Source organism: Dermochelys coriacea, chromosome 9, assembly GCF_009764565.3.
Source record: "Dermochelys coriacea isolate rDerCor1 chromosome 9, rDerCor1.pri.v4, whole genome shotgun sequence".
NCBI lineage: Eukaryota > Metazoa > Chordata > Testudines > Dermochelyidae > Dermochelys > Dermochelys coriacea.
The window spans coordinates 50082564-50095629 of NC_050076.1; the positions used below are offsets into that span (position 1 = coordinate 50082564).

General features: G+C 48.5%; 1 protein-coding gene across 1 annotated transcript in view; it reads left to right on the forward strand.

Moving 5' to 3' along the window:
- Nucleotides 1-353: 353 nt before the first annotated feature.
- NME9 (NME/NM23 family member 9) overlaps nucleotides 354-13066 on the forward strand; it is a 43321-nt gene continuing 30608 nt past the window's right edge. The window contains exon 1 of the mRNA XM_043492841.1: nucleotides 354-436. The gene's annotated coding sequence lies outside the window, so the exon portion shown is untranslated. The remainder of the gene's footprint in view (nucleotides 437-13066) is intronic.

The window sequence follows — 13066 nt, forward strand, 5'->3', positions numbered from 1 at the left end:
TTACAGGAAATTTTCCTGGCCCTTTTAGGCCCAAAAGTCTCCTCCAAGTACCAAGGTAGAGGCCTAGTGCCCAACAGAACTTAGATTCCAAAGCCCAAAGGGGCCAGTGTGATTACATCTGGCAGGCCCCCGCTGGACACGAGGGTGAAGGGGGGGCATGTATGGGACATTGGGGTGTATGGGGCAGGAGGCATGTGGGGTTGGGGGTATGGAGGGGAAGGTGGGGGTGTGGGGGGAATAAGTGTATGTAGGAGAAAGTGGGGGTGGGGTGGGTACGGGCTGTTACGGAGCGCGGGTTGTGGAGAAGGGGGTGGGGGTGGGACGGGCTGTGGGAAGGGGCGGGTCTCCCGAGTCACTTGCGCATTGGTTCGATCACCAGGGAGACCGTTGCCGGGAAACGCGGTGTCCGAGGCCCCGCGAGTTTGTGCTGCTGCAGGTACCGGCGGGGAGGGGGCGGGAGCTGGGTCCCTTGTTCGGCTCCATGACCCTGGGATGGGGCTGCCCCTAGAGCTCCCCTCGAGTATCCCGGCTCGGCCCCCGCCGCCCCAACCCGGCCCCCCTCTCCCTAGAGCCCCCCGGTATCCCCGGCTCGGCCCCCCGCCCCTACAGTCCCCGGTAATCCGGTCCCCCGTCCACTAGAACCCCCCCCACACCCCAGGTACCCCCGGTCCCCCCGCCCCCTAGAGTTCCCCACCCTAGGTATGGTATCCCCCGCCCCCTAGAGCCCTCCTCCCATCCCCTAGAGGCCCCCTTCCCCAGTATCACTGGCTCAGCCCCCTGCCCCCTAGAGTCCCCTGGTAACCCGGTCCCCTTGCCCCCTACAGCCCCCCCACCACACTGGGTACCCCTGCTAACCCACCCCCACCCCATAAAGTCACCCTCCCCAATATCCCCAGCTCGGCCCCCCACCCCCTAGTGACCTCGTTCCCTCTGCTCCCTATAGTCCCCTAGTAACCCAATCCCCCCGTCCCCTAGAGCCCCCTCACCCCAGGTACCCTCAACCCCCTGCTCCCTAGAGCCCTCTGGTAAGCCGATCCTCCCACCCCTAGAGCTTCCCTCTCTGGTAGCCCCGGCTCGGTCCCCTGCACCCTAGAGCTCCCTGGTAACCTGGCCCCCCTCACCCCCCAGAGCCCTCCTTCCCAGTATTCCTGGTTTGGCCCCCCACCCCCTAGTGACCTAGCCCCCCCGCCCTCTAGAGCCCCCCCACCCCAGGTCCCCTGCTCCCTAGTAGCCTATCCCTCACCTCCTAGAGCCCCCCAGACCTGGTACCTCACCCGCCCAAGGCATGGTCACACACACTCCGGCTTCGCTGTGTTAGCTAGGATGTGGGAGGCCCTGTGCCCTTGCTTCCCCCACTGCATTAGATAGGATGCAGAGGCCTGTACCCTCGCCATCCCGCGTTAGAATGTGGGGCCCTGTGCTCTTGCCGCCCCCCGCCCCACTTTGTTAAGAACTAACTATGATTTGTTGAGTAGCAAAACTTGGGAGCAAGAAAGTGAGAAGCGAGGGGCCTTTCCTTCCCTCCCACCCAGACACAGTCATACCTACGGCCACTGCACACCCCTGCTGATTGTACTCTGCCCCAACACCAGCTCAGGTCAGTTCAATGAGACCTTAGGGCTGGGTGAGCAGGACAAGTGCTGCTCCAATGTAAAAAAAATCATTCGGGGCTCCATCATAGGTAAGGCAATCCCTCGGGATGAGGTCATACGCTGCATGTGGCGTCTGAGCTGCGTCATTTTGTAAGTGCCATCCGGTCTTGATCTGGGAGCAGGGTGCTCCATCACTTGGTGCCATCTCTCTCCTTTCTCCCAGGGCCAGGCACAGGTTTTCCTCCTCACTCGCTGATGAGGCAGCCTGGGGGATTCCTGATGGTTTGAGGAAATATTTTTCATGCACTTGGTGGTATTTGGGACATTAGAGTAGAACATGTTTCTCTGTCTCAATCTCTGCTCTATCCCCTTGGCTGCAAAGTTGCTGGTCTCTGCTTTGGATTTCCCAGGCTCACCTGCAGCATGTCGTCACTGATTCTGTACCTGAGTGCGAGAGTTGGCTGTCATTTTGCACAAGGTCACTCCAGCGTGGTCTCTGCTGGTGAGAGTTCTGTACAGGGAACTGTCCCAGTCCCCTTTGTTGCTGATTTGATCTGTTCTTTCCAGTGCCTCATGGATTGGCGTTGCAGGGGTTGGGCTGACATCTTGAGCTCCTCTGCTGGTTGGAGGCAGGAACTGTTGATCAGGGAGCAATGATGTGTAGGGATGGATATTTTCATTTGGATTTAGTTTTTGACTCTCTTTTGCTTTGTGCAGAATGGAGCATTTGCTACTTTGATTGAGGTGGCACCAGAAGTTGAATGTGCTTGTCTTTATGTTGATGAGCAGGGGAAACCAGCCCAGTGGTGCTCAGTAGCCAGAGGACTTGCAGAGCTGGGGTTTTATTCCAGTAACCATAGGGCAGGGGTTCTCAAACTTCATTGTACTGTGACCCCCTTCTGACAACAAAAATTACTTCACAACCCCAGGAGAGGGGAACAAAGTCTGAGCCTGCCCAAGCCCCACTTCCCTGGGTAGGGGGCCAAAGTCCAAGTCCTACCACTCCGGGCAGGAGGGCCAGACCTGAAACTCAAGGGCTTCAGCCCTAGGCAGGGGGCCTGAAACTTGAGTCCTGCCACCCACGGCTGAAGCCCTTGAGGTTTGGCTTCGGCCCTGGGTAGAATAGTGGGGCTTGGGCTTCAGCCCTGGGCCCCAGCAAGTCTAAGCCAGCCCTGGTGACCCCATTCAAAGGGGTCAGAACCCACAGTTTGAGAACCGCTGCCATAGGGTGTTGTTGAAGTCAGGCCCTAGATTTCACTCCTGTGTAGTAGAATGGGTTGGATTCTGATGCCAGATATGTAATAAAATTTTACTCTGTTTTGGTTGCTTCTGGGCTTTTCCTGAAATTTCCTGATGTTTGTACCAAGCTGCGCTGCAGGTCCACATTAAGCAGCAGGTTTCTAGAAAGTGTCAGTTTCTTCACAGACCAGTGTAGGTGACAGCATGATCAGTCATCAGCACACAGAGGCACTTTATCTCTGAGTTAATTTGTCAGAGACTCAGATTCTGGGGATGGTTCCAGTGGGGCTGGTGAGCCAGATTGAAGAAGGCCATACTGTTACATTCCTTTCTTACTCCCCATTCTTGCTTAAAAGTCTCTTTTCCTGTTTATTTTTATCCTGTATTTGATGGTTTGGTACATGGATTTAATGAGACCAAATGTTTTCTCTCCAATTTCATGTTGCAGCAATTTAAATTTCAGTCCTGGGTGCCAGATTGTCACACTGTTTTGAAATCTATGAATCAGGCAAATATTGCTCTGCTTTTTGTTGTTCACATATTTGTAAATGAGAACCTGTTTGGTAAAGATGTGGTTGGCAGTTCATTTCTCAGGGAGGAAAACAATTTGACTTTCACAGATTATGATTTGGCTACTAGGTACAAACACACCAAGTTTCTCAAACTCTCCCTCTGACACACAGCCTTATTGCCAAGCACATAGTGTGCACAAGGTCCCTCGTTTCCCACAGCTGTGCACATATCTCAGCTGGTCATACGTGGTAGTGCTGCTCACCAGAGATTCATACATTCTAAAGCCATATCTACACTTACAAGCTTACAGCAGCACACCTGTACCAATACGGCAGGGCCGCTGTGAGATCGCTCATGTAGCTGTGTTATGCCAATGGGAAAGAACTCTCCCGTCGACATAATAAAACCAGCTCAACAAACAGCAGTAGCTGTGTTCTGGGAGAGTGTCTCTTTCCAACATAATGCTGTGCAGGCAAGTGCTTATGCCGGCAAAATTTACGTCACCAAGGGGGTGTTTTTTCACACCCCTGAGCAACAAAAGTTTTGCAGACATAAGTGCTAGTGCAGACATAGCCTAAGGTCAGAAGGGACCATTGTGATCATCTAGATTGACCTCAAGTACAGCACAGACCAAAGAGCTTTCCTACACTAATTCCTAGAGCAGATCTTTTAGAAAAACACCCAATCTTGATTTAAACATTGCTAGTGATGGAGAATCCACCATCCTTGGTAAGTTGTTCCAGTGGTTAATTGCTCCCATTCTTAAAAATTTACACCTATTTCCAGTCTCTCTGCTAGACTGAAGAGCCCATTATCAAATATTTGTTCTGATGTAGATACTTATAAACTGTGATCAAGCCATCCATTAACCATCTCTTTGTTAAGCTAAATAAACTGAGCTTCCTCAGTCTGTCAGGCTTGTTCTACACTACAATTTATGTTGGTATTTATGTTGAAAATCCACTCTCCTGAGCAACGTAGCTTTACCAACCTAACCCCCAGTGTAGACAATGCTATGTCAATGGGAGGACTCCCAGCGACATAGGTAGTATCTTCACAAAGTGCTTCAACGGCACATCTGCACTGGCACAGCAGCCTTGCTGCAGCGCTCTAAGGATGTTTTCTAATCCTTTAATCATTCTGATGGCTCTTCTCTGAACCCTCTTCAATTTATCAACATCTTCCTTGAATTGTGGGCACTTGAATTGCACACAGTATTCCAGAAGTGGTCACACAAGTGCCACTGGATTGTGTTATATCTCTCTGCTAGATGGACGAGCCCACTATAAAAATATAAAAAGGTAAAGTAACTTTCCTACTCCTACTCCTACTCCAGATTCCCCTGTTTATGTATCCCAGAATTTCATTAGCCTTTCTGGCCTCAGTGTCGTACTGGAAGCTCATGTTAGCTGATTATCCTCTATGACCCTCAAATCTTTTCCAGAGTCACAGCTTCCCAGGATAGAATCCCCCATCCTGTAAGTATGGCTTGCATTCTTTGTTCCTCGATGTACACATTTGCATTTACATTTAGCTGTATCAAAATGTATACCATTTGTTATGCCCACTTACCAAGTGATCCAAATCATTCTGTATCAGTGACCTGTCCTCTTTGTAATTTACCACTTCCTCAGTGTTTGTATCATCTGCAAACTTTATCAGTGATGACTTTGTTTTCTTTCAAGTCGTTGATAAAAATATTAAATACCATAGGGCCAAGAACTGGTCTGTGGGACTCCACTAGAAACACTCCCATTGGATGATGATTATCCCTTTACAATTACATTTTGAGAACTATCAGTTAGTCAGTTTTTAATCTATTTAATAGGTCATGTTAATTTGATATAGTTCTAGATTTTTAATCAAAATGTCATGAAGTATCCAGTCAAACACCTTACAAACATCTAAGTATATTACATCAACACTATTATTTTTATCAACCAGACTTGTAATCTCATTTAAAAAAAAAAGATAGATAGCTAGTTAGTTTGACAGGATCTATTTTCTATAAACTCATGTTGATTTGCATATAATTACTCTCTATGATAGGGCCCTCAGTATCCAGGGAGCCTAGTAGCTAGATTCTTGGTTGGGGGGCTGTAAGGGGACTTGACCCCTGCCTTCTCCCTCAGGTCTTGGCCCAGAGTCCTGTGTCGCTCAACCCCTAAACGGGAGATGGATCTTTCTCCCAGCCGTGACGGGGTGTTCAGGGCCTGTTTTCATGGTCTGCTCTTTATGCAAGTCCTTTTAGTTTGGGGTGTGGCCCTGCTAGTCCAGTTGCCCCACAGTTGGGGCTTATCTGTAGGTTCCCCTTGGCAGGGTGTGATTTACTTGTCTCTAGTGGCTGCCTTGGCAGGCAGGTTGCTGCTCTGTGCCTTCAGACAGGCATACAGAGAGCTCCTGCCTCTTCACCAGTCAGCCCCTGACTGAGCCAGGCTCCCTTCTTTTCTCCCCCCTCCAGGCCTGGCATTGGCTGCAGGTATAACAGGGCGGGGCTAGCTGAACCCACAGGTGTTCCTTAACCCCTGCTGTGCCTGGCTGCAGTATCTCTGCTTCTTCACGCATCCCCCACCTCATGACCCCCTTTGGGTTCTGCCCCCCATCCAACTGCTCTCCACCATCCTGTGAAAAGAAGTCTGCATTCAGTTGGGCTTTCCCGGCCCAGTGCTGGATGCAGAAGGAGAAGGGCTGGTGGGAAAGGTACCACCTCATGACTCGAGGATTTGTGTCCTTCATGGCATGGAGCCAGCAAAGGGGGGGCATGGTCAGTAATGAGGGTGAAGTGCGCGTGCAAAAGATAATAACAGAGTGAATCCATGGCCCATTTTACCACCATGGCTTCTTTCTCAATTACAGAATAGGTCTTCTCTCACGGGAATAGCTTTCTGTTAATATACAAGATGGGGTGTTCATCGCCCCCAACTACCTGCGATAGAATAGCTCGTAGGCCCATGTCTGAGGTGTCTGTTTGTAACAAAAATTCCTTGGCGAAGTCAGGGCTGTACAAGATGGGTTCCTGAGAGAGCTGGGCCTTCAGAGTTTGAAACATCTCCTCACAGGCCCTGGTCCTTTTAAGACTCTCTTTCTTGAGGAGATTGGACGGGGGGCACAATGGAGGAGAACCCTGGGATAAAGTGGTGGTAATACCTGGCTAGTCCCAGGAATTGGCATACATACTTCTCTGAGGACAGCATGGGGCACAGCTGGAGGGCCTGAACTTTACTAACCAAGAGTCAGATCAAGCCTTTTTCCAATGTGTACCCAAGGTAGGTGGTCTCATTCTTCCCAAGGTGACATTTGACAGGGTTCACTGCCAGGCCGGCCTCCTGGAGGGACTGCAGGACCAAAGTCATATGTTTCAAATTGTTGCCAGTCGCGACTATAAATTACCATGTCGATGAGGTACGCAGCTGCATACCTGCTATGGGGGCAGAGAATTCAGTCCATTAGCCACTGAAATGTGGCCGGAGCCCCATGCAAAACGAAGGGCATGGTCTGGAACTGAAAAAGCCCACAGGGGGTGGAGAAAGCGTTTTTTCCCCTGGAGTCGGGTGTGAGAGGGATCTGCCAATAGCCCTTCGTTAAGTCTAAAGTGGTGATGTATTCTGCCTTTCCCAGCTGGTCAAGCAGTTCATCAACCCGTGGCATCGAACTTCGATACTGCATTGACCTTACGGAAGTCGATGCAAAAGCGGGTGCTTCCTTCGGGCTTAGCGACCAGTACCACAGGGCTCTTCCAGTCACTAAACGACTCCTCAGTCACCCCCCAATGCTAACATCGAGCGGAGTTCTTCTTTCATGGTCTCTCTAAGTTTCTGGGGGCGGGGCCAGGGGTTTTCTCTAACTTTAACGCCCGGGTCCGTTTGAATATGATGAGTTATCAGGTGAGTCTGCCCTGGTCAGGTTGAGAAAACGGAAGAGAAGGTAGTGATCAGTTTTTTCGCCTGACCTCTCTGCTCTGGGATAAGATTGGGGACAATCTTGACCACCCCTGAAGTTGAGGCCTTCATGGCCTGTGGGCCCAGTTCAGGCTCTGGTGAGTAAGGCGCTATTAGTAAGCCTTCCTGGGCTTTCCACAGTTTTAACAGGTTCACATGGTAGATTTGTCGTACCTTACATTTATCTGGTTGCTTGATTTCATATTTCACCTGCCCTACATATCAGATCACCTCAGTCCTTGAAGGCCAGGAGCTTTGATTACGAACTGGGCAACAATAGCAGCACCCAGTCACCAGGCTGAAACTCCTGGAGACACGTCTGTTTATTGTAGGCCACTTCTTGGGTATCCTGGGTATGCAGGAGGTTCTCCTTGGCAAACAAGCCCAGAGCCTCAAGCCTCTCCCTCAGGTATAAAACATACTGTACCATGTTGTTAGCTCAGGACGGTTGCTCTTCCCACATTTCTCGCACAAGGTCTAAAATCCCCTGGGTTTCCCTCACATATAAAAGTTCAAACAGTGAGAAGCCAGTGGAAGACTGGGGTATTTCCCAGACTGCGAACAAGAGAGACAGGAGCAGTTGGTCCCAATGCCAGACATCTATCAGGACAAACCTTCGGAGCATTGTTTTCAGGGTTCAGTTAAAGCGCTCTACCAGACCGTCCGTTTGGGGTGGTATACAAATGTTCTTAAGGTCTTGATTTTGAGTAACTGGCAGAGCTGCTTGATCGTCTAGGACATAAAGTTTGTCTCTTGATCTGTCAAGATTTCCCATGGCACCCCGACTTGGGCGAAGATGTTCATAAGTTCTGTAGCCACCCCCTTGGCAGTCATGGAGTTTGAAGAGACAAAGAATTTGCTGATATTTGTCCCACCTTTGGCCTGTATGCTTTTCTTATATCCAGTTGATTCCTGAATGCTGTCTGATGTCAGTTGTGCCATCATGACCAATAGTGAATCCATGCTGGCACAAAGTACAAAAGACTTTACCAGAATCACCGTTGAAAGGTTTTACCCAGTTGTATATTTCTTCCCATTTACATTTGTATCTATAATCTTTTCATTTTTTTCTGTTTAAGTCCAGACCGTCTCAAGTTCCTACTGTGTATAACTAGGCAGACAGGCTGCTGCATCTGGACCCAATGGAGCTTCCTCCAGGCGGGTGGCTCCATCCCGAGATACAGAGTTGCAGAAACTGAGCCTGGAGATGAGTTGGGGTATTCACCCACTCTCCTGGTGAAATTCCAGTGTATAGAATTACATTTGGTCCCCCCTAAATCCACCTCCCTCCCCGCAGTTCCTATTGGATAACAATATTCCTGTTCACATCCTGTCCTAAGTCGTTGTGTGGCATTGCTGCTGAACAGCTGTTATGTCTCACAGAGCTGGCTGCATTTTGGAGGCAAGCAAAGTACTTCCTGGGACAAGCCCCACTGTGGCCAATGAAAGTTTTGGCTGAGTGAGGGATGCAGAAATCAGGCTGGAGTTTGGAAGGAATCTTGGCATCCTATGGAATAGCAGACACTGGGCATAAGTGGGATTTAGGAAAGGAAAAGGATGGGCAGAGACACTGATGTGTGTGGTGAAGAAGCAGGGCTCATCTGTAGTGAATATAAAGAGGATTCTATATTGGGCTGCTGGACACAGACAGAGCCTGTGGTTCCATCTGGCTCTCGAGCTCCCAGCCAGGTCACTGCACTGGGGCTCCCTGGCCTGGTCAGTCATGGAAGGGACTGCACTGGGCATGTGCGAGAGCCACCCACAGTGTGCCTGGGTGCTGTATTTAGCTGTAGTGAGGGGAAGGAGTACTTGTGGTACCTTAGAGACTAACAAATTTATTTGAGCATAAGCTTTCGGGAGCTACAGCTCACTTCATCGGATGCATGTAGTGGAAAATACAGTGGGGAGATTTATATTCACAGAGAACATGAAACACTGGGTGTTGCCATACGCACTGTAAAAAGAGTGATCAGGTAAGGTGAGGTATTACCAGCAGGAGAGCAGGGTGGGGGGGAGGGGGTAGGAAAAAACTTTTGTAGTGATAATCAAGGTGGGCCATTTTCAGCAGTTGACAAGAACGTCTGAGGAACAGTGCGGGGGAGGGTGGAATAAACATGGGAAAATAGTTTTACTTTGTGTCATGACCCATCCACTCCCAATCTCTATTCAAGCCTAAATTAATTGTATCCAGTGTGCAAATTAATTCCAATTCAGCAGTCTCTCGTTAGAGTCTGTTTTTTTAAGTTTTTTTGTTGAAGCATTGCCACTTTTAGGTCTGTAATCGAGTGACCAAAGAGATTGAAGTGTTCTCCAACTGGTTACCAGTTGGAGAACACTTCAATCTCTCTGGTCACTCGATCACAGACCTAAGAGTGGCTATACTTCAACAAAAAAGCTTCAAAAACAGACTCCAACGAGAGACTGCTGAATTGGAATTAATTTGCAAACTGGATACAATTAACTTAGGCTTGAATAGAGACTGGGAATGGATGAGTCATTACACAAAGTAAAACTATTTCCCCATGGTATTTCTCCCTCCCACCCCACCCCCCACTGTTCCTCTGATATTCTTGTTAACTGCTGGAATTAGCCTACCTGCTTGTCACCATGAAAGGTTTTCCTCCTTCCCCCCCTGCTGTTGGTGATGGCTTATCTTAAGTGATCACTCTCCTTACAGTGTGTATGATAAACCCATTGTTTCATGTTCTCTGTGTGTGTGTATATAAATCTCTCCTCTGTTTTTTCCACCAAATGCATCCGATGAAGTGAGCTGTAGCTCACGAAAGCTTATGCTCTAATAAATTTGTTAGTCTCTAAGGTGCCACAAGTACTCCTTTTCTTTTTGCGAATACAGACTAACACGGCTGCTACTCTGAAACCTGTGATTATGCAAGGCACTGAATTTAGCCGTATAGAGTGGAAATCTGTCAACTTCATGAAAAAACTCGCACAGATACAGACAGACATCATCTTCCTCTCCAAATGCAAACAGATGGACATCATACCGAAAGGACTGAAGGTAAAAAATCCATTACAATCTACATACCACACAGACTATGCTGACAGCTTGTGCCACACACTCTCAAGGAAACTGCGGAACCACCTGATCAACATCCTCTACAGCAAACAGGGAGAGATTAAGAATGAGCTCTCAAAACTGGATACTCTCATAAAGAACCAACCTTCCACACAAACTTCCTCGTGGCTGGACTTTACAAAAACTAGACAAGCCATTTACAAAACACACTTTGATTCTCTACAAAAGAAAAAGGACACTAAGCTATCTAAACTACTATATGCCACAAGGGGCCACAACAATGGTTCCCGTAACCCACCCAGCAATATTGTTAATCTATCCAACTATACTCTTAGCCCAGCGGAAGAATCTGTCCTATCTCGGGGCCTCTCCTTTTGCCCCTCCACCCCCACGAACATGATACAGTTCTGTGGTGACCTAGAATCCTATTTTCGACGTCTCAGACTCAAGGAATATTTCCAAAACACCTCTGACCAACATATTAACCCACAGAGACCTTCCTGCCAACACTACAAAAAGAAGGATTCTAGGTGGACTCCTCCTGAAGGTCGAAACAGCAGCCTGGATTTCTACATAGACTGCTTCCGCTGACGTGCACGAGCTGAAATTGTGGAAAAGCAGCATCGCTTACCCCATAACCTCAGCCATGCAGAACACAGTGCCATCCACAGCCTCAGAAACAACTCTGACATCATAATCAAAAAGGCTGACAAAGCAGGTGCTGTCGTCATCATGAATAGGTCAGAGTATGAACAAGAGGCTACTAGGCAGCTCTCCAACACCACTTTCTACAAGCCATTACCCTCTGATCCCAGTGAGAGTTACCAAAAGAAACTACAGCATTTGCTCAAGAAACTCCCTGAAAAAGCACAAGAACAAATCCGCACAGACACACCCCTGGAGCTAGGACCTGGGGTATTCTATCTGCTACCCAAGATCCATAAACCTGGAAATCCTGGACGCCCCATCATCTCAGGCATTGGCACCCTGACAGCAGGATTGTCTGGCTATGTAGACTCCCTCCTCAGGCCCTTCGTTACCAGCACTCCCAGCTATCTTCGAGACACCACCGATTTCCTGAGGAAACTACAGTCCATTGGTGATCTTCCTAAAAACACCATCCTAGCCACTATGGATGTAGAAGCCCTCTACACCAACATTCCACACAAAGATGGACTACAAGCCGTCAAGAACAGTATCCCCGATACTGTCACGGCTAACCTGGTGGCAGAACTTTGTGACTTTGTCCTGACCCATAACTATTTCACATTTGGTGACAATGTATACCTTCAAATCAGCGGCACTGCGATGGGTACCCGCATGGCCCCACAGTATGCCAACATTTTTATGGCTGACTTAGAACAACGCTTCCTCAGCTCTCGTTCCCTAATGCCCCTACTCTACTTGCGCTACATTGATGACATCTTCATCATCTGGACCCATGGAAAAGAAGCTCTTGAGGAATTCCACCATGATTTCAACAATTTCCATCCCACCATCAACCTCAGCCTGGACCAGTCCACACAAGAGATCCACTTCCTGGACACTACGGTGCTAATAAGCGATGGTCACATAAACACCACCCTATATCGGAAACCTACTGACCGCTATTCCTACCTACATGCCTCTAGCTTTCATCCAGATCATACCACTTGATCCATTGTCTACAGCCAAGCGCTACGATATAACCGCATTTGCTCCAACCCCTCAGACAGAGACAAACACCTACAAGATCTCTATCATGCATTCCTACAACTACAGTACCCACCTGCTGAAGTGAAGAAACAGATTGACAGAGCCAGAAGAGTACCCAGAAGTCACCTACTACAGGACAGGCCCAACAAAGAAAACAACAGAACGCCACTAGCCATCACCTTCAGCCCCCAACTAAAACCCCTCCAACGCATCATCAAGGATCTACAACCTATCCTGAAGGACGAGCCATCGCTCTCTCAGATCTTGGGAGACAGACCAGTCCTTGCTTACAGACAGCCCCCCAATCTGAAGCAAATACTCACCAGCAACCACACACCACACAACAGAACCACTAACCCAGGAACCTATCCTTGCAACAAAGCCCGTTGCCAACTCTGTCCACATATCTATTCAGGGGATACCATCATAGGGCCTAATCACATCAGCCACACTATCAGAGGCTCGTTCACCTGCGCATCTACCAATGTGATATATGCCATCATGTGCCAGCAATGCCCCTCTGCCATGTACATTGGCCAAACTGGACAGTCTCTACGTAAAAGAATGAATGGACACAAATCAGACGTCAAGAATTATAACATTCAAAAACCAGTTGGAGAACACTTCAATCTCTCTGGTCACTCGATCACAGACCTAAGAGTGGCTATACTTCAACAAAAAAGCTTCAAAAACAGACTCCAACGAGAGACTGCTGAATTGGAATTAATTTGCAAACTGGATACAATTAACTTAGGCTTGAATAGAGACTGGGAATGGATGAGTCATTACACAAAGTAAAACTATTTCCCCATGGTATTTCTCCCTCCCACCCCACCCCCCACTGTTCCTCTGATATTCTTGTTAACTGCTGGAATTAGCCTACCTGCTTGTCACCATGAAAGGTTTTCCTCCTTCCCCCCCCTGCTGTTGGTGATGGCTTATCTTAAGTGATCACTCTCCTTACAGTGTGTATGATAAACCCATTGTTTCATGTTCTCTGTGTGTGTGTATATAAATCTCTCCTCTGTTTTTTCCACCAAATGCATCCGATG